At 40.1% G+C, this 25,952-nt stretch overlaps 1 long non-coding RNA gene across 1 annotated transcript in view; it reads right to left on the reverse strand.

The window, feature by feature from the left end:
* LOC119488415 overlaps positions 1-25,751 on the reverse strand; it is a 174,117-nt gene extending 148,366 nt beyond the window's left edge. The window contains exons 1-2 of the long non-coding RNA XR_005206966.1: positions 25,464-25,751; positions 25,096-25,159 (exon numbers count right to left, since the gene is read on the reverse strand). This is a non-coding gene — a long non-coding RNA (uncharacterized LOC119488415). The remainder of the gene's footprint in view (positions 1-25,095; positions 25,160-25,463) is intronic.
* Between the last annotated feature and the right edge of the window lie 201 nt (positions 25,752-25,952).

Here is a 25,952-nt window from a genome sequence, read left to right on the forward strand (position 1 = left end):
CAGTTACAAAGATTACCTAAATTGATATATATTGATACAAAAAAAATCATGGATCAGCAGTTGCGAAAAACAGTGACGTAGGGTACCAAAGTAAGCTAATCGAAGTTAATCAATAAGGTTATGAATAATGTGAACGCTAGCACTAGCGGAGTCAGTTATCTGTGCTAAGTTTGGAAATAACTTAAAAGGTTAGGTCAGATTTTTTGAAGTAGGGTTGTATGTATACTCCTGCATCCTTCAAGGTAAAATTACTGCTTTTGTGAATGTAGTGTGGTGGCTTTGAAGAGAGCGATATAACGGCTCCAGTTCCCCGTCGGAAAGGGGTGCCTGACGGCAAGGTAAAGTAGCTGTGGACGGGAACAATACAGAAACGTATTTTAGACACCTAAAAATATATATATATATATCAAAAATCTGTTATATTGCGGCCTTCCCAGACCAGACTCACAAAAACAGTCATTTTACCTCGCAGAACAAGGGAGTTGCTGGTCTATCGCTGCATCGATCGGTTAGTTTGTTTGTGTTATTGTGTGACTTTTGGATCCAAACTAACGTGGCGTCCACAGCGGTACATTATTTAGCTTCCGTGCCGGTACTCCTGTCTGCTTCTCCAAACAGGGAGCGTGCCGACTGCCATCTAAGTTACTGTATGTAACGCTAATACACTGACTATAAGGATGTATATATACTGTACACGTAGCAGCGTCATTATGCAGAAACCTACGTCAGGTCACGTGGTAAAAAGTTTTTAGAAGGGCTTGGGAAAATAGCAATTTGATGCCAAAACCGACGTACAAAATTTGAATTTGAATACACAAGGAACACCACTGTGAAGCTACAGAATGATATAAAAACCTAAAAAAAAAAAAAAATAATAATAATGGACCCGCCCTTTAAAGTCTTGATCAGGCCATAATAAATTGGATCATGAGAAGCATTAATCTAAAGCTTTAGGAGGTTTTACCACCTCAGTGTCAGTCCATGTAATTTTTACTGACTGTTTCGCACATACACACAAAAGACACACTATGGCTACCTAGCATGAGAGATTTGGAAATAGATTAAAAAAAAAAAACACAATGCTGAAAAAACATGGTTTTAAGAAATGATCCAACTGAGTATGTTGGGGAAGTTTTGAATTGTTGGAAACATTCCTTTAAAGTTTGAGCATCACCGAGCAGGAAGGTCACAAGGTCAACACGGGTGAGAGCGTCTTATAGAGATGTGAGATTATCACTGTCAGGTCTTCTAGTACCACTGTTACCACCCAAACACAACGCAACAGTCTAACAGCTTGCTAAAGGGATTAGCTGTGCATTTCACTTTTTTTTTTTTTTCCACACGCATACACCCAGAGTTCCCTGGCAGAGTCTCAGAGCTTCATCCATGTGTCACACAGATTTAGAGATTAATCAAACAGAAAAGCGACAGAGGGAGAGAGGGAGAAGAAAGGAGGGAGGGAGCGGGGCCAAGTGCGAGGCCCCCCCCCCCGGCCAGGCAGTTTGAGGGGCCCCGGGAGGACCCCGACATCGGCTCTCTGGGGCCCTCGAGGAGCCTGCTGGATCACACACTCTACAAATATTGGGATTGGAGCTCCAGCGAGGCAACGGCAGAGCAATGTGTGTGTGTTTCTGGTGTGTGTGTGTGTGTGTGTGTGTGTGTAAACCCCTGAAGCAGATGGTCGGGGATGTTCGTTTAAGACAGACGATTGATTTTAGGAAACAGATATCCAGCCTCGTTAAGCAGAAAGCACCTCTGGGACCTGGTGAGGGAGGAAGGGAGGGAGGAAAGGGGTGGATGGAGAGACAGAGTGTGCTTGTCTAACCTCTGCCACTGCCAACTGTAGAGAGATGGAGGGAGAGAGAGAAAACGAGGAAAGAATAAGCGCATGAGAGAGGAGAGGAAAACTGCACCTATTGAACTTCATTACTGCTGTGAGAGGGAGAGAGAGAGGGAGGAGAAAAGAGGAGAAGAGAGCGGGGGAAAAGAGGAGAGGATAATGGGGTTAATGCCGGCAGACAAGCAGCAGTGGTGTTGGGGTTAATAACACACACACTCAGTCTCTCTGGGGAGGGAAGTAGGTGGGAAGCCTGTATTTGATCTGCCGGTAATACATTAAATGTGTATGAGCCCCACACTCGTGTAGTCCGCGAGAGTGTGTGTGAAGAGTATGTGTGTGTGTTTACAGGCCTGGTTTGAGGCCGCGCTTACTGGGTTTTCTTACATAAGTAAATCACCGAGCAGATAGAAATCAGAAATCATTTAATACACTTTACCTAAATGTAGGTCAGGCTAATCCAATTATCTAACATCGCCATAACGTCCGTATAAAATGACTCTCCTGTTGCCAGAAATAATAAACCCCTGTCACTTCTTTTAAAAGGCTGAGGGACGTGTTATTCTATATTTTTTCTTATCGCTGACAAAGACTGTGAAAAGACCAAAGCCAACAATGTGTTAGTCCATTTTTTCTCAACACTTATTCTCCGCGGCACTCAGCCTCGAGCTCATTGGGATGTAAATCTTTAAAAACGTGTCACAGTTATATAGTTTCATTTTTAAAAAAAAGCGTGGGTACCTTTTAGCAAACAATACTTAAACACAAGCAAACAGTGCATGCGTCTGGTCTGTCTATTTATAGCAGCAGAGTAATACACATTTGGTGCTTTATAGTGCAATTTTAATGGCAGCTGGATCCTGGATGGCATATGTGGGATTAAATCAAAATAAACTACAGTAACCCATGTTCATAGTAATGATAGAACGTGTCACCCAGTGTGACTGTGTGGCTCATTGGTGTATTTTTAATAGTTATTGGACAATGGGGCTCTATGGCACAGAGGAATAAGATATATAACAGGCTCTGACTACACAGAATACTTGTAAGTAGGATCAATTAATTGCTGTTGATTTCTTTAAGAAAAATATATAATATTAACAGCCCTATTAAATTTTACATAAAAAAACAGGGACTATTTGAGAGTTAAAATAAGTAAAAGTACACATTTCTGAGCAGAATATTGCGATATAAAAGCCAACCTTGAGACAGTCTGTGTGTCAACATAATCAGCAAGGAAGGAATGAAAAGAATGAGACGAGTCAGAAATCGGAGGCCTCTCAGGATGGATGGATGGATTAGAAAAATGACAGAAATGCAGCAATGGAAATAAAATGGATCTCTTATGACAAATGGATGCATAAGATACGACAGATAGATAGAGGTGAGAGGACTAATAGTCTAAGGCCCGATAATGAAGACAATGAGATGGGAGCTCTCATCATTGTTTACTCCTCGTGTCTCATTTAAAAGGTATTTTTTGGAGGTGCAGAATTAAATAAACTGCTACAAGAGCTTGGGGAAACTTGAAAGTTCTCAAATTGCATATAAAGTCCAACAAATAGCGATAATGCACCAGGCTTTGAACGTTGATTTTAGCGTATCAAACTTGTGTTTGTATTGTTACAATATGTAGGGTACACTAATGCACTTGTACAGAGATTTTGGGCTAATGTATTTAAAAACCTATATTTATATCAAGAGTTTGTTTACTTGGTGTAAAAACGGACATTATACATTCTTAACCGAATTGTTATAATGGCTGTGACAATGTTTAAACCTGGTTGGAGGACTATTTGGACCCATAGTCTTCCCATAGGTCGCATTTAGAAAATAGTCAATCTAAAACATTGCATCAAGTTTCCAGATTCTGCATTAATAATGTAAAAATGTTGAATTTTGTTTTGCTTTGTTGAATTGATGAACTGTCACTAAAATATTCTGCTGCCCCCCTACTCCATTTCGTTGATGTTACATGTTGTATGTTTATAGCATAGTTGGTTTGACTTCATGTGTTGATATTCTTCTACTGGGCTCCTTAAACTGCAAAAAAAAAAGCCAGATTGAGACAAAAATAGTAACAAAAATTTGAATATTTTGCTGTATTGAAAGGAAAAAAAGATGTTCTTTATCTCCACAGTGATAATACTACTACATGTATATTCATTTCTGTATTCATGCTTAGCAGCAGAGGCCGTGCCTTAACCTTTAGGCTGAGCGGCGATGTTAGCAGGATAGTGAATGACACTGTTCTCCTCTAAAGGTCTCCCTGCTCTCGTCTGGTCTTACACATTATTCAACATTTTCCTCTCTGTACTAATCAGGGATGTTACATTGCTGTGGAGGTGCGCAGTAAAGAGAAGATTTTTTTTCCCCTTTACGCACGCAAAGATGTGACCTGTTAGTGTAAAATCAAGCCTCTCTCCCTCCCTACATCCCTTTAATTGGCTAAAATAATAGCCTTTCATCAATACTGCTTTTAAAATGCTTGGCACCGCCGCTGTTTCTCTCTCGGTCTCTATTTTTCCCACCTCCCCCCTTTTCTCTTTTTTTCTTCTCCTCTTTTATTCAATCAAATCATGGTCAGCGTGGATCTCCACTGAGGCCAGGCTGCAGCCAAGTCTTTGTGTTTCAGCATTAAGAAATTAGGATGGAGACTCCACCACGGAGAGGCAGAGAGGAGAGGTCTCATTAGTCCACAGATCACAAAGAGGAAGATTATCAGTCGGCACACAACAGTTAGAGATTTAAATGACATTAAAAGGACATTAAACGGAGCGGCTGTCATTTTGATATGATACCTCTATCTGAGGAGAAAGACTAAATCCAGCGAGGAGCTTTTCACCTTTTCAATATCACAGTGCTGCTATGTGATACCAAACATCACAGAGGCAAATTACAGCCAGACAAAATCTGATTGTTGTCATTATTTAACAGTATTTTTTAAGTCTCTGTACAGTATCAGTGTGGTGCTATATAAATAGACCATGTTCAAAATAGTAGAATTATAATTTAAGATTATTTTCACAGGAATATACATCGTTATATTGTCTTTTTTTTGCCACATATAAAAATATTTAAAAGGACACAAATTGTTTGATCAAACAGGGTGTTTTTATACGTACAAGAAAATGAGAATTCCTGCCTCTCAGATATCAGATGGCCTTTCGAGATAACTGAAAATATGTGTGTGTTTGAGTATGAGAAAGAAAAAAAATAGCAAAAAATATGTTTGCCCGTGTTTGTTGTCCTCTCTGTACGTCCCCTTGCATTCTCTCTATTTATGCACCAAACACAAATTCACATCACGACATTCAGCCGCACTGAAAGGCAACACGGCGCTCCTTGCCATCCACATGTAATTTCTAATGAATACATTTTTTTCTCTCTCTGTCTGTCTGTGCCTGTTTTAGGCCACAATCATTTGTCATTTCAGGAGCCCTTTTCATACATTTGCTGTAGTAGAAACGCTCCATTATCCGAGCCGACTATCTTTTCTCCTGTCTGGAGTGTCTGCACGAAACAGACCAGCAGGGGATTCGCACACACAAAAACACACGGCGGTCGACCCGACACACACATATCTTCAGTTGAAAGCGAGAGCGACAGATTTAAGGACGGCTGCTCTGAAGCCAAGCTGACAGAAACGCTTTTATCACGTCGGCCAAATAATATTATTTTGTGCGAGCGGCGAGGTGCTGGTGTTGATTTATTGCACAAGCCAATAAAAACCTGTGTTAATTCCCTATAAAACTGTGCATTGTGGGACAAATGAGGGCGGTATAATGGAGTGCGATTAATCACATTACAGAGACATGGTGCGGTGACACACACACAGGTTATAATCCTGAGTCATAACTGTCAACTGTATAGTGGATCACACTGAGTTACAGGACTGACTGGCTTCAAACAGGCCACTCCATAATAAAATAATGCTCACATTTGCAAGGAAATTAAACATGACATGGAGTCATATTTTTTGTGTCATACCCAATTAATTCACCATTTTTTTTTATGAAAAATGAGCATCTGTACTACATAAAATTCCCATAAAAGGGTTTTGTAAAAGTGTCATTTTAAAATGCAAGAAGAAAGCATTCAATATATACAGATTTATTTATAAAAAGTATAATTTCTGTCTTAAAATTGTCTTTGTACCAAAACATCGGCAGTCCGAGGAACCAGAACGTTGTTTTCTGTCGCAATGAATAACAACCAACTATAAATCAGTGCAGCTATATTTGGTATCTAAAATAAAATCACCTCACAATTTTGCAAAATCTAAATCTATTTTTTTTTGTTGTTGTTGTTTTTGGCTTCATCATTTAAGAACGTATAAACAAGGAAAATGTCTTGTGATTTAAAATTTGAAACTGATTGTTTTAGTATATTAATGCAGCCAAGCTTGGCTCATGGCTCCTGAGCAGCATCTCAGCACAGCAGAGCAGAGCAGAGCAAAGCAGAGCACAGCAGAGCAGAGAGGAGAGGATGAGTGAAGTCTAGTGCTGTGATGCCATCTATTGGAGCCCCGGCTGCCTCAATAACAGGACGAAGACAGAGAGGAGGGGAACCTCTTCAATGCAGAAGCCACACAGAGACAGAGAGCCAGAAACAAGCAGCTCCAAAGCCCTCGTTGTGTTCAAAAGAAAAGGGAATTATGAACGTATAATGGGTAAATTTAAGCCGTACAAATAAATGGTGAGTAAATTAAACTGATGGCATATTTTGACGGATTAGACAGAACATAGATTTGTAAAAATGTGGAAAGAAAATGACAAATGTTCACGTTTCTATTGATTTGATTCTTTCCACAATTGTTTAAGAAAATAAATTGTTGCAAAAAAGTTGCATGTGGTTGAATGAATATTGCTATTGTGACAGTGAGTTTATAGGCTCAAATCATTCACAAATAGTTTGGATAGAAGCAAGAAACTGCACTGGATGTATTTAGTCTAAATTGAAATGGATGAAGAAACTGACATTTAAGTATTTAAAAATAAAACAAAGATCAATGAGATTTTTATTTTTATTTTATCAAATGGCAGCAAATACAAATTGATCTTTTGTTTTGTGAAGCCGGGGTCATGAGACGTCGCAGGATTCTGGATTACAGTTGAAAAAAATAAAATAAAACCTCCTGGATATATAAAAATAAAAATGCACTAAAAATAAATAATAATAAAAATGAAAATGAGCCTTCACCAGCAGCTGACTACGGGCAGGGTTTCCTGCTCTCAGCTACGAGAAGGTGAAATTGTTTTACAGATTTTAAATACAAGCACCTCGGCCATTGCACCTTTTACACCTAATCTGCCAGACATGCCGCATGTCCTCGTCTCCTCCAGGTAAGGCACATAAACCGGTACCGACAAAAATGCATACTCACTAGAATGAGGTCATTGCTCTCAACATTTTACAGTCCGGTTGCTAGCGTGTGATATTCTGTGCCAAAAAAATCTTGAACCAAGTGTATGCTCGGCTCACGGCCTATTTGCAAAATTTGTACCAAGAAAATAATGAAGTGTAGCTTATTGTCAATTGCAAAACAATCAGTATCTTAAAATGAGAATATTTTATGTTGATGAAAAACAGACATTTATGAGGCACTAAATGTCTTCACTGAAACCCTAACTAACAACACTCAGTGGTTAAAGAAAGACTGGACAACATTAAGCCTGTATAGAAAGAATGAATTCACAAATATATCATTGAGCAATTAAATAAATACATGAAACAAGTGCTAAAAGAATCTAAATAACTGCAGATTATAAACTAACATTGACTAGCTGATATCTGATATTAAAAAGGACATTATTGCCTGGTACAAGTTCAATCTTTAAAGAGGATAAACCATCTATGTTTCAAATGAATGCTCTCACTATCAATCCACCAATGTGCTGCTGCTGCTGCTGATCTGGAACTTCTATATCCAAGCTTTAGGTGCAACATTCATGCTGCAAATGGTTTATGCTGGTTTGTATTTAACTGCACATACAGTACATTTTCAGTTCGCAGAAGAAAAAAAAAAAAAAATCTCAGAATGGCTTCAGTATTTTCTGTGTGGGCGGTGAACATTTCCAGAGAGTGCAGCACGGTTTGTATATTACAGATACCTTCGAGTCGGCACACAGGATCCAGTCTTTGGCTATAAGACCTCTCTGTTGTATGAGTGTGATTAAGTTCCTCTGTGAGCGGGAGATAATGAAAACGATCCTCTTGTTCTCCCTCTCTCTCACTCTCTCTCGCTATCTTTCCTCTACGGTGTCTCTCTCTCTCTCTCTCTCTCTCGCTCCCTCGTCTCTTTATTCCCTTTGGTTTTACTGCAGGGGGCACTGATAGCACACAACACACACACACACACAACATTTGCGCACAAACAAATAAATGCTCACACAAAATCAGACCCAAAGCTACAGATGTATCAGAATAACGAGCATAGAAATATCATGCAGATGTGGGAAAGCTGAAATGGTAATAAAAGCTTCGTTCTGCATATTTCCTCCACACCATATGCTGCTCCACCACTACAGCAAAACACGTCAGAAATAACAGATAATCAACGTTTTATTTTGACATGAGCATCAGAAATGATGTCGACCCTGAGAGTAATGGCTCTGATATTAAAAAACACACAGTTCACTTTACCAGAATGGAGATCTAAGATGTTTAGGTCGTGGTGAATTAGCGCAAGAACATAAAGGAAGATGAAGAGCAACACGTTTCTTACAAGGACAAGAAAAGGGATAGAGAGAAGATGATCAATTAAGACCCGCTAAAGGTTTGATGTATAGAAGCGGCTGATTTGTCTTTACATAAACGAGCATTAACCCCGCAAAGACTAAAACTGGCTGCATCGTTGCGTCTCTGATCTCATTTGGTCTCGTTTCTAAATGGTGTTGATTGGATCTCCTTCTCGAAATGAGCTGCTTATAAATGTTTTCACCCTGAAGATCATCAATGTGAGACACTGACTGGTGGTGTTTGTTTGATGAAATCCTGACTAAAGTCCATATATTGCACCAGTGAGGCTCTGTATTGGAAAGAACATGTCAGTATGGAAGTTATTTTGTGGATATAAAAGAACAAAACAGCCACATGCCACTCATTTCCCATCATCCTCATATCCTGAGTTACAAAGATTCATGAGGGACCAAAAGCCTGGACTTCTTCATGGACTCCATAAAATGCAGTAAAACCTAGGACTCCCCTGTTATTCATAGTAGTATAGTCGTTTTAATTACATTTTATAAAATTGTTTTCTTTGTCTATTTTAACAATAGTGAATGTTAGTTTTGTGTGGTCAAAGACAATATACTAGTGTCCTATACTGGAGTGTATCAATGGGGAAATCCGTCAAGCTAGCAGCTAGAGCTGCAACGATTAATTGATTAATCGAGTAGCTGCCAACTATTAAATAAATCACCAACTATTTTGATAATAGATTAATCGGTTTGAGAAAAATTCTCGGATTCCAGCTTCTTCAATGCGAATATGTTCTGGTTTCTTTACTTCCTCTATGACAGTAAACCGAATTTCTTTGAGTTGTGGACAAAAACAAGACATTTGAGGACGTCATCTTGGGCTTTGGGAAAATCAATTAATCAAGAAAATAATTGACAGATTAATCGTCAATGAAAATAGTCATTAGTTGCAGCCCTACTAGCGGCGTTTGAATAAAAAATAATAGTCATTAACCGACCTGATGCAGACGGTCATGCAACTGCGAAACTGAATTAAAGGGAGGCCATCTACACTCTGCCTTACACCAAGCACAGCAAATTAAACAAGAATTAGTCAGCTAATGATACATTTGTCAGATAATTTTGTAATAGACAATGGAGAGCTGGCATTTTTTTAAGTTCACCAAATTGACATTACATCAACAAGTGCGGTTGGAAATTACGCAATGTCCCTATTTGTCTGGATGTAGCTGCCTTGTGTTCAGCACCACGGACAGAGCCTACCACAGCTGTCGGTATTTAAATCACCTGCAGTATCTTTGTATGATAAAACATATGTGCAGGTATATGCATGTTGTTATGCATCTTTTATGTAAATGTAGTGTAAGAAAGTAATCTACAAATCAATGTTGCATGGTTCCACACAGAGTAGGTAATAAGCTCTGAACTACTAGATTTCTGTATGTTAAGAAGATAGAGAGGAGGTGTACATAGAAGTGACAAATTAAAGGAATAAATGAGTGGAGAAACATATACAGATGCTTCTACACAAGGGGTCAGTTTATGAGTATTAATGATGTGAATGGCCTTCGCAGTCACCAGATCTCAATCCAACTGCACATCTGGAGACTTTGAATCGGGTGTGTCTTCACCACCATCATCGAAACACCAAAAGAGGAAATGTATTATGGAAGAATTTTGTTCCAACCCTCCAGAAAAGTTCAGAGACTTGAGTCAAACTGTTCTGATGCTGGCTCCTCTGGGTCAAACAGGCCTTTTTCATGTGAATGTGAATCTGTTGTCTGAATGTCATCATGTGGTTTAAAATTAAATGTTAAGTGGTTTGTATTATTCCACTTCAGGCATCACACTTCTTGAACGGGCTACAATCACCACTGCCACTGATAGAGAAGTGAAAGAGTTGTACAGTACAGTATGTCTATTCATGCATCTGCTCCTATGGGTGCCTGTGTGCACATCCTTTTTTTGCCATAGCACTTGCCTGTGGCATCCCAGCTCAAGGCTAAACACTGAATAGCACACATGAGGCTTCATCATCAAGCGCCACAGCTAGCCAATAGCAACACAACTCCACTGGCCTTGTCTGCAAGGCCGCCGCCGCCGTCGCCGCCGCCGCCGCCACACTCTCTGAGGCCCCTTCAAAGACTTACCCATCCCCATCGAGTGTGCCTTATAATCTGCTTCACTAAAAGGACCTGCTACACTGCCAACATCATTTTTGAAGATAATAAAAAAGGGTTATATTGCTTTCTGTGGATTTATCAAATGAGGTGAAAAAAAATACTCATTTTAGTCTTTATTTTTTGCATGAGCTGTTATATTTTTGGGGGGAAAAGTCATGATGTGTGGATTCTGTATCTGTTCAGCATCATACTGCATATATCTGCAAAATGTTTCAGTTGGATATTCATACGAATACACAGGGGGGAAACTAAAGTACATTTAAAGGGCCTCTAAAATTGCTTGTTAACAGCGACACCTGTGGCCGTTAAGTCAACGAAAGTCAGTGTCCTGTTGCTCGCGCTTGTGCTCGCTCTACATAGAGAGTTTCGGTTGGAGACGATAACGGTACTCGCTCCGGAGCTCCGTCTATTCACTCAGCAGCAGGAAACGACACGGGAAACCTCTGTTGGTCTGGATGAGCTGCAGCATTTATTTATGCACAAACTTCCACTGTACATTCACTAGATATTGTCAGAGCTAAACTAACTCTTCTGCAGTGTGGAGTGTGCACGCATGCACGTGAGGGGTGGAGCAAGAGAGCGAGAGAGAACGAGCGTGTTGTGTGAGTCAAGGCAAGCAGGCAGAGGAGCAGAGTACAGCAGAGATTCCGGCCCTGGAGACCAAAGCTACGATCTCCCCTGTGTCTTCTGACCACGGTCGGGAGGCCGGAGCAGGAAGAGTTAACACTGTTTTGCAAGACGGGCTTCTCTAGATATAACTTCGCGGTTTTGGTTCTTCTGTGTAGTTTGTGGTGGAATCTGATCTGAACAGCGTAGCCACACGCGAGCGCGCACGGGACACCAACCCGCGATGATTTATACAAAAAGTACCTTTAAAGTATGGATAATTTAACATAACTAAAACCACTGGTTAAGAGTAAATATTGTGGACATGGTTAAACAATAAAAAATTCAATATTGAATACGATGAGATGTGAACCAGTGACATACAGTATGAAGACAGAGGTTTTCAATTCCAATTTCCAAGGTCATTCATCCTTCTGACCGCCAATATCCAATATAAGGCTAGTCCGTATTGTTTTTCTCTAAAAAGATCATTTCTAATTCAATAGTTACACATGAACATAATGTGGTCACCACCATTGATGTACACTAAATGAATGGTACCGGTGGATTTCATTCCTAGCGGCTGCTAACTATTTAAACACAAAGTTAACCAATATGTTATTGATGACATTACCATCTGAAGTGCCAGAAACAAAAATAATTTGAAAACAGAGCTGTGTCTGTGTACATTTAGTTAGTGAGGTTATTGATGTAAGTGGAGAATGACGTTTTGTTTCCAAACAGTCAAACAGTCACACTCCAAAACAACTAACAACCTTTAAAAAGAGGTGGTTATAAGCTGCAAGACAATTCAAAAGTTGAAAAGAACATTAAACTAAACACAAGTCATTGATGCTAAACTTCCAACTTGCGAACTTAAATGGAAACCAACAGTTAAACTCACAGAGAAGCACATTTTTGATATTGTATGAACAAGGCGGTGCACAGGTTAAGAGAAAAAGCCCTCCCTCAATGACAAACCAATACACTAATGCTGTGTTCGCACTACGAGCGACACAGCAACAGGCTACAAGTCATTTTCAACGGAAGCCGGTGACATGAAGCTACAGTGACACCCAACACCTGTCGCTGCGTGGTCTTTTTTCAGCGCTCCAATGACACAGTGACGTGGCAACCAATCCTATGTTTTTGTTCCATCTTAAAGAATGCCGTTAGCCAGTTCCCACTGCTATTCAACGACATAACTACGACAACGAGCGCTTGAGCAACACTTCAACGACGACTTGGTGACAATGTAGCTGCCACGATTGGCCGTTCTGCTGCTCATAGTGTGAACATAGCTCAAGACAATTTTATAGATGTTATATAGATATTAAGATGAATTGTTGAACTGCACTACATAGTATAATTAAACAATTAATCACAAAACTGGGCTAGACACTTGAGTTGACGAGTGGCAAGACGTGACTTGCAACTTTCACTTACTTATTAACAAGACTAAAACTTTTAGCTCATTATTATTATTATTATTATTATTTAATGTGTTTAGCTTATTTGACTCATGAACTGTAAAATTTGGCACTTTAAGGTACAGTATATTATTGTTTTAGCTCATCTTTTATATTCATGGCATTATGTAGTGTAACATATCTTTTTATTTATATGTAGGTTTTATTAGTATGCAGTGTTGAATATTGCCCCGTCTGTCTTGCATCATGAGCATCATGAGCTCACCAAAGTGAGTTTGTTGTAATGCTAACAATGTTAACTCATCTTCTTCTGAGAGTGTCTCCTCTTGCTCTATCATTTGAGCTGATCTACAGCAGTAAAACAACTTATGTGTCCATTTCTATACCCTGTCTATCTTTGGACAAAAGGACATAAAGAGGCCAGAGAGGCTACAACATGATACAGAGCGTACTGACAAAAACTTAGTTCACTGACGCACCTCCAGCAATTGAAACCACCATTTTTTTCTCTTGGGGCCTCATTTAATCTTCCAGCGGTCCACCTCCGGGTGCCGAGCCAGTGTTTGAAACCCACTTACGTACTGTATGAGGGTGATGGCCGTGGACTGCGAGGCCACTGGGTCTATCTGATAATTGACTGTCAAATAAAGGGCTGTTCCTCTCTGGAGTCCTCTCTGACACCCACATCAATCTGTCTTCACTTAGAGAAGGCCTAGCCCAGCCCCCCCCTCCCCAACCCCCACCCTCTGCCACTTCAGCCCTCGCACCCCTCCCTCTCTCCTCTACACCCAATTATCCGTCCATCTATCTATCTATCTATTGGCCCTGACCATTTATCCCTCAGCCTCTCTCCCTCCTTCGCTCTATCCCATCAACACCACTTCTCTTGACGTGCTAACAGCTGTTTGACAGTAATGGCTCTAAAAGCAGAGCAGGGTGCCAGTCGATGTGCGTGTGTGTGTGTGTGTGTGTGTGTGTGTGTGTGTGTCCTTGTATGTGTGTGAGTATAAGATAGCTGAGAGGCCTTGAGGCCTCAAGAGGCTTGCACACGCTGCCATCAACGACAACTGTACGCTCACATACACACACGTTCCAATCAATATCAGGTGTCTATTCAATCTCACAGCTGGCATGTCATTGCAAATACTATTTCTTAGTAGAAATTATGAAATGCACTCTCATATATAAGAGCAAAACTCATATGAAGCACTCGGATGAAGGACTGGAAAACTGAAGTGCGTGGAAGCAGTATTTGGTCAGTAGAGGACTTGTTTTGTACACAAGTCTTATCTCTCATCAGTAATGAATCAACACTGTTACACATCAAGTCAACACTAAAATCAGAAACCCTTCATTAGCGGTAAACATTTCACAAATTCTTCGCGACATTAAATTGTGTTTACATTACTTTTATGTATGCATGTGTGTATCTGCAGTCTTGCATGTGTGTGTGTGTGTGTGTGTGTGTGTGTGTGTGTGTGTCCATGTTCACCCTGCCATTTGTCCCTCCCCTCCACAGGCTGTGTATTGTGATGCTGTCATCTTGCTGTTTGATGGATGGCAGACGATTACACCAAGCCTCATCCTCTGGCTCATCATCTGCACCATTAGTTATAGATCCACACACACACACACACACACACACACACACACACACACACACACACACTGACTTCTGCTGCTGGTTATCCAGCCGGCATCTTTAAGGCATCACATACATAATGTAGAGAAGTCAAACAAATACATCATCGTGTGTCTATTTTTCATTCACTTTCTTTGTGTCTTTTGGTCAGCGATGCCCGTCTCCTGCTCGTCATTTACAGTAAATACCGCACACTGATCTATTACATGTCTATATCGACCTCTCCTCCTTAAAATCAAAATCATATCTTATTTCTGCAGCGCTTAAATGGTTGAGATTCATAAAGAAGAAAACAAGATAGCCAGCTTAAAAAAGGGACATCAAGTACAAAATTAGAAATTGAAAAAGGTAAAACATGCAATAGAAAATGTAGAGCAAAAATAGAAAGTAATATGTAAATACTCTGTGTTATGACTCCTTTCCTTTCCTGTCCTCTGCTTTCCTCTATTTTCCATCCAATTCACTGCTCTCAGATTAAATGTGTGCCCATTATGGGTAATCCACTATCCACATTGTTGTTTGAGTGTCGAGTGCTGCAGCACTCAGTTTCATCAGAACGTGGTTTCAATAACATGTGACAGTAAACTATGAAAGAGAGAGAATATGAGACAATGCCATTGTGTGTGTGTGTATTTAAACGAGAGTAAAATGAGACGTGCGTCACCTTCCTTCCTACTGACTAAATTGTGATTTCATTTCAGATACCAGGCCTCTCTACAGCAGAGATGATGAAGGAAAGCAACGTGTTAGCAAAATAACACCAGCAGCATGTTTCTCTTAAAATAACATCTCAATCCGACACTGACGAGACACACGCACATAAGAAAATGATCTGGGAGGGGAGAGACAAAAGACCGGTAGCAGGGTTTATTTCATATCTATATTTTACTATTTGAAAATTAAGTATTTCCCTATTTGCAATATACAAATGCAAAAAAATACAAAAATATATGTCACAAATGTATTTTTACTTTACTTTACTTTTACTTCCATTTTTTTAATATAAATATTTCTGGAAAATTTTATGTTAAAAGGGTCTGTCTCCATCAAGAGTCTGCACATTTCTAATTGCTTTGTTTTGAAAGAACATGTTCAAAAACGTTTTTTAATAAAAGGTTAAAGGGCCAGTGTGTAACATTTCATTTTATGATCTATTAGCAGAAATGTAATATAGTATTCATAACTATATTTTCATTAGTGTATAATCACCTGAAACCAAGAATCGTTGTGTTTTAGTTGGCTTAGAATGAGCTGTTTATATCTACATAGGGAGCGGGTCCTCTTCACGGACTTCAACATGGGAGTGGGCAAATATGCTTGCTTTATGCAAATGCATATATATATATGTATTATTGGAAATCAATTCATAACACAAAACAATGAAAAATATCGTCCAGAAACCTTCACAGGTACTCGTGGGGGAGACTCGTGGGTACCCATAGAACCCATTTTCATTCACATATCTTGAGGTCAGAGGTCAAGGGACCCCTTTGAAAATGGCCACGCCAGTATTTCCTCTCCAAAATGTAGCTTAAGTTTGGAGCGTTATTTAGCCTCCTTCGCGACAAGCTAGAATGACATGGTTGGTACCAATGGATTCCTTAGGTCTTGTAGTTTCATATGACACCAGTATCTTCACTAGCTTTAAAACTGAGCCCGCTACAATCTATAAATCACAAGTTGCGTAAATATGTTAAAGAAATTAGTGGCGTTAAAACAAATTTGCGTCAACGTGTTATTATCGCGTTAACTTTGACAGCCCTACTTTAAAACAATACTTGTTACAAAAAGACAGAAATTGCATATTTAGAGAAGATAAGGTTATGTTATGTCTGAGACAACTGAAAGTTCAATTTGTTATTAGTACAATCAAGAGACCTCTGTCAAGACTAATATATGGCAGATGCTGTTTTACAATTTATAGACCTGGTGGATTTGCATGGGATCAAAATAACATATTACAAATCTCAGACAGTCCTTAGGAAATAAATCTTTTACTTTTGTAAAACCCCTAACTTTAACCCTACCCTCTACTCTCCTCCTTATCAGCATGAGACAACTCCTGATTTGTGATCAACACCTGGAGCTGAGAGCTGCCCTACAGCGTCAAACCAGGAGGTTTAACAGCTCCACTGTCCCTTGTTCCTCTCCGTCCACTAATGCAGCTCCTAACACTCATCACCCTTCGCTATAACCCTCATTAGCTTATCAGGACAAGACAAAAGGGGAATATTAACAGCGCCTAGCCCGCTCGGGGGCCAAGCTGTGGTGTCACATCTAGATAGCAGGTATTACTGTGTCTCCTCGTCCTCGTCCACTGATACAACTCCGTAAGCCTCTCATTGCCTTATCATCTTAAGACAATACCTCTCTGATTCCTACCCTTCTACCTGAGAGTCGGTGTATTTACTGAGATATTCACTGGTCATCCATTACACGTGGCACCTGAGACTCAAATACACGGCCGCCATACTTCACCTTAACCCCTTCCGTATCCTCATTACCTTATCTTGGCAAGACAAGGAAGAGCAGAGGTAGCTTTGGTTAGCTTAAGGTCTGACTGATTGACTTCGCTAGCTTTTGGATTAGCTGTACGGCTAACGCAGCTCCCGCAGCTCCCGCAGGCCAAGGTGAGGGCTGTCTTAATGCAGCAGCTTTGGGGCAAAAAGCTGCCTAATTTTCAGCTTCTATCTCTTCTAGCAAGGCTTCAGGAGGCTTCCTGAGAGCCACAGTGAGCGGCAGCTAAGACAAAGTAGCGTGAGGTTAATCCCAGCTGTGGAGAAGTCAGGAGGTATTAGTGGATATTTAAATGAAGGGACCAGTGCACACCTGTTTAAAACCTCCGTGTGGGTGAACATTATTTCTAAAGTAGGTTTTCAAAGTCTAATATGCAAACGGACACAAAATCGTAAAGTAACTGTGCAGTACAGTGTCTGTTTGAATCAGGATATATTTGTGGGAACATGACAGCGGATAGGAAGAGAGACAACTTAAACAGAAACAAGCCCTGCCAAAGTGACAGGGACATTACATTTTGATGGTGCTTTGCCTCTGCATTGCAGTGCAGTTTTGGTGGTAACACAATAAAGGGGCAGCATGTAATGCATACCTGCCAAATCTCCCATTTTCACTGAAATGTGTATTTGTATATGTTGTGTTGATAAATCATACAGCTTTGCCAACTCTCACAGAAATTGAAAAATCAATTTTGATAGGCAAGCTCCCAGATTGGATTGTTTACATTTACTTACACCACACTCTTTTATTCAATGTGACCTGCCAACCAAAAGGGTCTCACATTAAAGTAGGCAGTATATTTTTTGGCATCATTGGGTAAAAATTCCATAATAACCTTTCAGCATATTGTAATTTAAGCGTTCTGAGAGATAACTAGACTTCTGCACCTCCTCGTGGCTCTTTTTTTCAGGCTTTAAAAAAAATCCAGCCTGTGACAAGAGACCAATTTGACCAATCACAGGTCATTTCAGAGAGAGAGCGTTCCTATTGGCTGTGCTCTGGCTGGTGGGCGGTGCTTGGTGTTTCCTCAACTTGATCTCAACATGGCTGACGTGTTACAAACGTTCTCATTTTACAGCTAAACAATGTCCCCAAAGTCAGCTGGGATCAGCTCCAGCCCTCCCGCGACCCTGAATAGGATAAGCGGTAACAGATAATGGATGGAGTCTGAAGTCAGCAAATTTGTGACTCGAGTCTGACTTGAGTCCAAAGTCATGTGACTCGAGGCCACACCTCTGTGTTATAATTACACAAGAGAAACAGAAAAATGGCAAATGAGAGAATGAGTTCTGCACAAATTTGTTCTTAAACTAAACAAAGGAGGAAAAGGGTATTTCAGTTTTGGCAACAACAACAATCTGAAGGCACTACTGTGTGGAAAACTGTTCAACATTCACTGATTTAACATTGCCTTCAAATGTATCTGCACTGCACATCTTCCATCTTTTTTTATAAACATATGGCACTCTGAATATTGTAACACTCTGTACACACAGCCCTCCACTAGCTCCCACAAAAAACACCCACACACATTATTCACACTGCTCATGTGTAGTAAGCAGGGAATCAGAGTTCATAGGTTAAGTACAGAAGCTATCCAAATCAGTAGGTCAGCTGGCAGACAGAGGAAATGACAGGCTTAATGACTGGCTGCTGCTGCCGCTAATGACGGCCTGTGCACAGCTAGCTGGGTGGAAGAGGAGTCTGACTGACAGATGCACACACACACAGACACGCAGGTGCAGTCTCACGCACGCTTACAGATGAAATCAGCCCACGGCCTCTCCTGTTCGATGAGCTGTAATTGGTGGTGAGACCCGGCCATCTAGTCCTGAGAGTCGGAGGCCCCGCTCACTACTTTAACAGCCCATTAGCGGTTATTAGAGGGTCCTTAGGGAGCTGTACGGGTCACAACACATCGCTAACCCAGCAGAGATTAATAACCCGTGAGATTTAATAGAGAAGATGCTGCTACGGAAAATCTACAAATAATGCGTGACACTGAAGAGGGTGAAAGGATGACAAGAAGCAGCTGGAATTTATTAGTAAATATATGTTCTGATACTTCCAGCCATGTTTGATGTTAACTGGTGCCACAGCCTTTTTTATATTTTTGCTCTACAGGATAGCTGAAAATCCACACACTGCTCTTTTATTCAAGACATTTATTGCAAATTGTTTTGGATGTATAAGGAAAACCGGTCTGTTGAGGTTTGGTACAAGATGTCAGTCTATTAAATGTTAAACAATACATCAATCTAATGTTTCTTTCAAAGACCTCTGAAACAGGTCTGCAGGGACCAAAACAGTAGTTTTACTGATTCAGTTACTGATTCAATAAATGACTTGAATGCAAGTGCAGTGTGTGGGAATCTCATTTTTTATTTAATAGTCAACAGGCAAAAATAGTGCAATATCAATTAGGGCTGTCAAAGTTAACGTGATGATAACGTGTTAAACGCAAATTAATTTGAATGCCATTCATTTCTTTAACGCATTAACGCAATTTTTAGATTGTAGGGGGCTCAGTTTTAAAGCTAGAGTGAAGGTACTGGTATCCATTGGTACCAACATGCAGTGATTTGGGATAAAAAACTTTTGACATTTGGATGCAAGAATTGCATTTTTCAGCGATTGGTTGGCAAGCACTTCTGTTCTGAAAACTGCTCAGTTCTCACTGTCAATCTACCTGGGAAAGCATCCATCCTCTGAATGCCCTAGGTTCTGTAGTTTGTGACTGTAAAGTTTCATGAGGCTGTGATTATCCTAGAGGTCACCACAGGTCATTTTATACAGTGACGTTCAAGTTTTAAAAAATGGTCTTCTTACAATGAAATGGCTACAATGGGTACTAACATCATCACACGTGAATACAATTGGGCTCATTGGATCCACAAGAGTCTCGGCTTTACAGTGATGCCCAATTCATGTACTTCCAAGACTGTTTAGGGACCCCAGTATGCAGAAATATACATAACTTTGTCGCGTTATTTAGCGATCTTCCCAACAAGCTACCAACCAAGCATGACATGGTTGGTACCAATGGATTCCTTAGGTTTTCTAGTTTCATGTGATATCAGTACATTCCCAATACCTTGAGAACTGAGCCCGCTACAACATCCGAAAAACAGAAGAGCGCCGGGCCTGCCAACAGGGTGTCGGAGTTTTAAGGGGTTAAGGTACATTTTGAACAGATAAAACATGTGCGATTAATTTGTGATTAATCACAATTAACTATGGACAATCATGTGATTAATCGATTTTAATCAATTGATGGCCCTAATATTAATACATTGTTCATATTTTCATTCATACATAGTATTTGCATAGTTTTAGTATATAACGTAGCATTGAACTGGAACACAGCAGTGTTAGTTAAAGACATAAGGGATTCTCATTTTGAAAGTTTACTGAGTGAAAAGGATATTGAAAGTAAAGATTTTTGATGTTTGCATTATTCATTAATTTACAAAGTTTTTATTGTTTAACTAAACATACAGGATCTTCTGATAAAATGTAATATAGGGTTAAAATACTACGACATGCAACTGTATGCGATTTAAAAAACAAGAGAGTGTAATGCCAGTGTTTTCCTATCTTACACACACAACCGCACGCCCGCACGCACGCACGCACGCACGCACGAACGCACGCACGCACGAACGCACAGACCGGGGCTGGGGAGCGAGGGGTTGCGCGGCCTGTTGGTAACAATCAAAGCAGCGATGCATGCCGTGTGACTAAGTGACTGTAACCCTCCAGACAGACTGGGACTCTGCCTGTTAGTGTGTGGCAACACCGAGATAGCTCATTACCTATTCTGTTCCAATTGAATTTTAACCAGCGTATTTGTTCCAGTGCAAATTCTGACATTTCAATATGCCAACAGAGAAATCAGCTCATTTGAATGTGGCTTGCTTGTTTATTGTTCCCTGAAGAACAAACGGGGAGGGGGAAAAGTGTGAAACTTTACTGATAGGGTGACTGAGTCTCAGGTAAAGCAAGATCAACTTTAACAGGGTGGTGTGGTTAACAAAATAAGACTTTTTAATACCACATAGAATGCAATTTAATACTGTTTTTACTGTCATACGGTTTAAAGAATGACAGAAAACTAAAACAATAAGGAGTGAGCCAGGGAGGAGATTATGTGATTGGTTGTGTGAGCATGTGCATCCGTCTGTCTGTCCACGGCTAATCTCGCATACTACTGGACCCATCAGCCTTATATTTTTTGTGCTCATCTGACTGTATGCTCAAGGATCTCTGGTTGCAGTGATTCACACTTTTGAAAACAAAATGTATTGACTGTATTGTACAGTCATTGACTGCTGACTCCTCACGCCACTAGCGATCAACAACTGCTTCAGTCCGAGTTGCACGCCTAAGTAAGCCGCAAACATCGGCCTAGTAGTATTCCTGATCTAGTTTCCCATCAACATGCATGTGATTGTGGCTCAATGGGGCAGAGAGACAAAGTGGCTGCGTTCACGGCACACAGGTGTTGGCGATCGGTGCAGAGGGAAAGGATAGCAGTGAAGTTAGTGGTAGTAAGTGTACAGTGTAGGTAACAGTTTGCCCATGAATAACCACTGCAAAAATACCCCAGAAGTTCCCATGTCTTGCTTCCCAGCTGCTGGGCAAAAGTGAAGGAGAGTCTGTGGGATTACAAACAGCTGTCTGGACAGAGCCAGAGAGCAGAGCACTCTGCTCCGTCTAGGCTGCAATGCATGTAGATAAATATATTTATTGTGCCTTTTTATTGGGCATCAGCCTTGCGTTTACATGTGTATTGTTGAAAAAAATAGTCTTGACGCGTATAACGCTTCAGGTCGCCATTACGCCAATGAGACATAAGCCTGCACCGAGTGCATAAAGCTTAATAGTTTAAAATGTAGCCTCACCCCCAAGTCTGAGCCTAAGAGCATCCACTGCTGAAAAATGTGGGCAAGGGGCTGAGAGACGAAACCATGCCTATTCCTGTATGAGGAAAGTGTTAAAATATGACAGCTACAGTAGCTTGAAAAATAGCGATATGGGGCACTGAATTTGATGAATTTATTGTTTATCAGACCACAAATGAGACAAGAATTAGTTAGTCAGCGTACCCCGTGGAGACTACTTTGCCGGAAGGAGAGAAGGCAGCAACTCCGGAGACGGACTGTTAGCATCTCCGTCTCTGGAGCGGCCGTCGTGGAGGAGTAACCATTAGACCCAACTAGCCATCAGCCTGTTCTCTCTTTTCTGTGGACTAGAAATCGAGCCATCGACACATTACAAAATCTGGTGAATCAGTGTTAATGATCTGGCGTTAGCAATGTGTATTGCACGCTGTTACAAGAGTGTGTGGTTGAAGCATTAAGTTGTTAAAATTGTTATATAAGTATTGGTTAAAGTTATTATGTGGTAGCATCAAGCTTAAGAGCTGTTGCTATGGTTAGCCATGGTTTAATATGCCTTGCACGATGATGTAAAAAGACGGTAACCAATAGCAGGTACTTTCAGTCATAGCCCAGATTTTTGCAAATTGAGGTGTCCTGTTATGCGATTTTAATAGAAACCTAAAAGCCAATTAGAAACATTATATTTCCAGTGGCCATGGCATAAGCAACAAAGCTTAGCTTTAAACACAGCATTATTTTCTTGTTAATGGCATGGTAGGAGTGTAATAACTCATACTATGTATTACATCATCTAAAGACAAATCCTGGAGCTGCTCCATGTGTAAATAATCAAATAATAAAAAACTACTAGAAAAGTAAGCAGTGGTGGAAGAAGTAGCAGATCTTTAACTTGAGTAAAAGTAGTATTACCACAATGTAGAAAAAGTCATGTTTTCTAAATTTCTAAACCACTAATGAATATAAACAAGAATGTTTTAATGCAGACATATGCTGCAGGGACTACAAGAATCATCATATTGGTGTGATTGTATGTATCAAAGGGTAAAATCGAGCACTCATGAAGTGCTTAGAGGATACTTGACAATATCGCGATATATATTGTGTATCGCGATATCGACTAAAAATACTGCTATATTATCTTTGGGCCATATCGCCCAGCCCAAAGTCTCATCTCATCTTAATCCATAATAAGAAATCATAAGTTACTTGTTGATTATATTTTGTATCATTACTCTTGACTCTGCAAATTAACTAATGTATTGGAGTAAAAAGTACACTATTTGCCTCTGAATTGTAGTGGAGCAGAAGTATAAAGAAGCAGCAAAGTACAGTAGTTGATTAAATGTATGTTAAAGTAAGTTAAAGTAAGACAGCAACCATGGTGATTTTACTGAGGAATGGACACATTTGTCCTGATTCACATCTTGAAATCCTACATTCAAAATAAAAGTCATTTGGATGTAATATCTCAAATAATGAACCCTCTATACACCCACAGATTCCCATTTCACTGTCAATAGGCCTGTTCACTTGATGACATCATGCATAAAATGTGTTGATAAATATTGATTTCATTGTACATTTAAGTTCTGTTACTGTACGTGGTGGAAGTACAAGGTTTCCAGGCAAAATTACTACAAAAAATGTAATAAAATCAACCTCAGTTTTCGATACCATGAACATGTAATGTTCAGTTGACACAAGAAGGATGGATGTTGTGATAAAAAACGTTGTCATTTACTTTTTGGGAGTACCTACCTCCCGGCAACCTGCGTCATCTATATCTACTTCAGATAGAGATTTACTCCACGTGTTTTTCAATACAAAGTGCCTGCTGTTTTTCTAACATGCTGCATTGAGTTCCTGTGCACTAAAACAATCGTTTGGCCATCACAATCCACTGTTGCGTCACAGAAAATGTATTAAAGTGGCATCATATTGTCTACATTTCACTAGATTGTGCCAGAAATGCTCCATCACACAGAAAAATGGACTCAGACATTAGAACAACTCCCCCAATAACTGTGTTAAGTATCACTGTCACAGAGTTTTGCTGTAGTTTGTATTCTAAACTCGAATCCAAAGCAACATCTGAGGAGTAAAAAGGTAAAACATATGGCAAGCTACGCTGAGACAGTTTTCACTTCTACTGTATTACAGTAGTTCTCCTTAACTTTCCAGTAACTCCATCCGTGAGTGGCTTCGATTTGGGGCTGTCCTCGACCAATGAAGTCTTAGTTGACTAACACTGATATGATTTTGTCGACTAATCGATTACGTGATTTAATCGACAGATCTGTAAAACTGAGTTCCTCCACAAAGAATCAAACAAAAGCACCACTTTAAACCGTGTGTTTACCAGAGATGTGATCATAAGTTTCTAAGAAATAAGTCATTCAGCATGAAAAATATATTAAAAAAACGACTAATTGACAAAAGAACTCTTAGTAGACGAAGAACAAAACGACCGATTAATTGACTAATCGACTAAGAGGGGGCAGCCCTACTTCGATTTGACAACTTTTAAGATACTTTTCACATTTTCATTCTGGATTATCTGACAAATGGCAGGTACCACGCGGCAAAGTAAAACCTGTAATTATATTCTGTTTCATCACGGACGAGCGACAAGAAGTTTGTTTTCATCTATTACACAATACTAGAATAGAAAATATCTCAGAAAACAATCCAATCACCACTAACATGAAGCATCACGACATATGGCATCATTTGACAAGTTTGAATTAAAAGCGTTCCCTTTGGCTGTTTAACTGTGTTAAAGATGATTACCACCTGCAGCTGTAACTCTAACCAAGACAAACTCAAATACTGAAGTTCTCCTGTTGCAATAAAATCTCTGAATTTAAGAAAAAACAAAACGCAAAAGCAACAAAAAGACAGTTTTGAGGATATTTTCTTGCAGAGCAGGAATAGGTTTAAAGTTAAGCACTATATCACGCAACACTTTTGATGCCCTCAAAAGTATTAACACACACGTAGACATGTACGTATGTAAGAAAACAAACTTAATAGGAATTTCTTTCAGCTATAAAGACAAGACTACAGAGAACAACCCTGATTTAATTCAGGCACTTCTGATAGCACATGAAATGAGGAGGAGAGAGGCAATGGCTGTATCAGAGATACACAGAGAAACAACTGAGTAATTGGTGAGATACATAGACAGGTAGCGGGAAAGAGATATAGACGAAGAAGAAGGTAAGAAAAAAAGACAGAAATAATACACATCTGTCATATAAATTGTCATAACTCACCCGTCTCCGCAGCGCAGGAAGACACATCAGGTAAGAGCCCATTCACTGTAGACCAGGAACTAATCTGTAGGCCAGAGACAGCGGACATTTAAATGCACTTTAATGACATGTAATAAATATTTTCATAATTTCAACTTCAAGAAGGAGTGCTACTAATCTATAATCAGAACCTCACCTAATTACACTCTAGGCTGTCAAACAGATAACCAGTTCTTATTGCTTTGACTACATCTCAGGTGAGGTGGGTAAATGACCTGACTGTAAATGCATCATACAGTATCCGTTTATCATATTTTGTTACTCTTCTACAAGTCTACAAGTTGTTCAGTTTGCACATATAGAAATGTTCTTATGCCAAATGGTCGGACCTGCAAATAATCCATGACAGTAGTCTGCCCAGGTGTCACTCAGGTAATAATCCAGCAGCAGATCCACGCAGGTAAACGCTGAGTGTCCTTCAGCAGTCAGGTGCTCTGCTCCGAGACGTCCCCGCCGAGGGGAAAACAGTCAGCTGAAAACCTTGTAATCCTTCAGCACAATGATCCCTGCAGGATGTCTCATCTCCTCCTGTGCATCTTCATCTCTCCTCCAGACTCTCTCTACGGAGGTGTTGCAACTCTGAATGCAGGGGCTGGCCAGACGCACCTGCAACAGGACAACAGGTAAGAGGAGATCAGCAGCCTTCAGTGGCGGTGAAACCATTCTTTAATCCCTCTGCTCTCCTCGGCATCGACAACTCTGTCTGTTCCTCGGAGTGTCTCTGCCAAGAGTAGCCGGGCACAGCCGTCCTGTTTTGCCGCTCTTTGCCAAACACACAAACACACACACGCACGCACACACATACACAGAGGAGAGTG

This window comes from Sebastes umbrosus, chromosome 5 (genome assembly GCF_015220745.1).
Source record: "Sebastes umbrosus isolate fSebUmb1 chromosome 5, fSebUmb1.pri, whole genome shotgun sequence".
Classification (NCBI taxonomy): Eukaryota; Metazoa; Chordata; class Actinopteri; order Perciformes; family Sebastidae; genus Sebastes; species Sebastes umbrosus.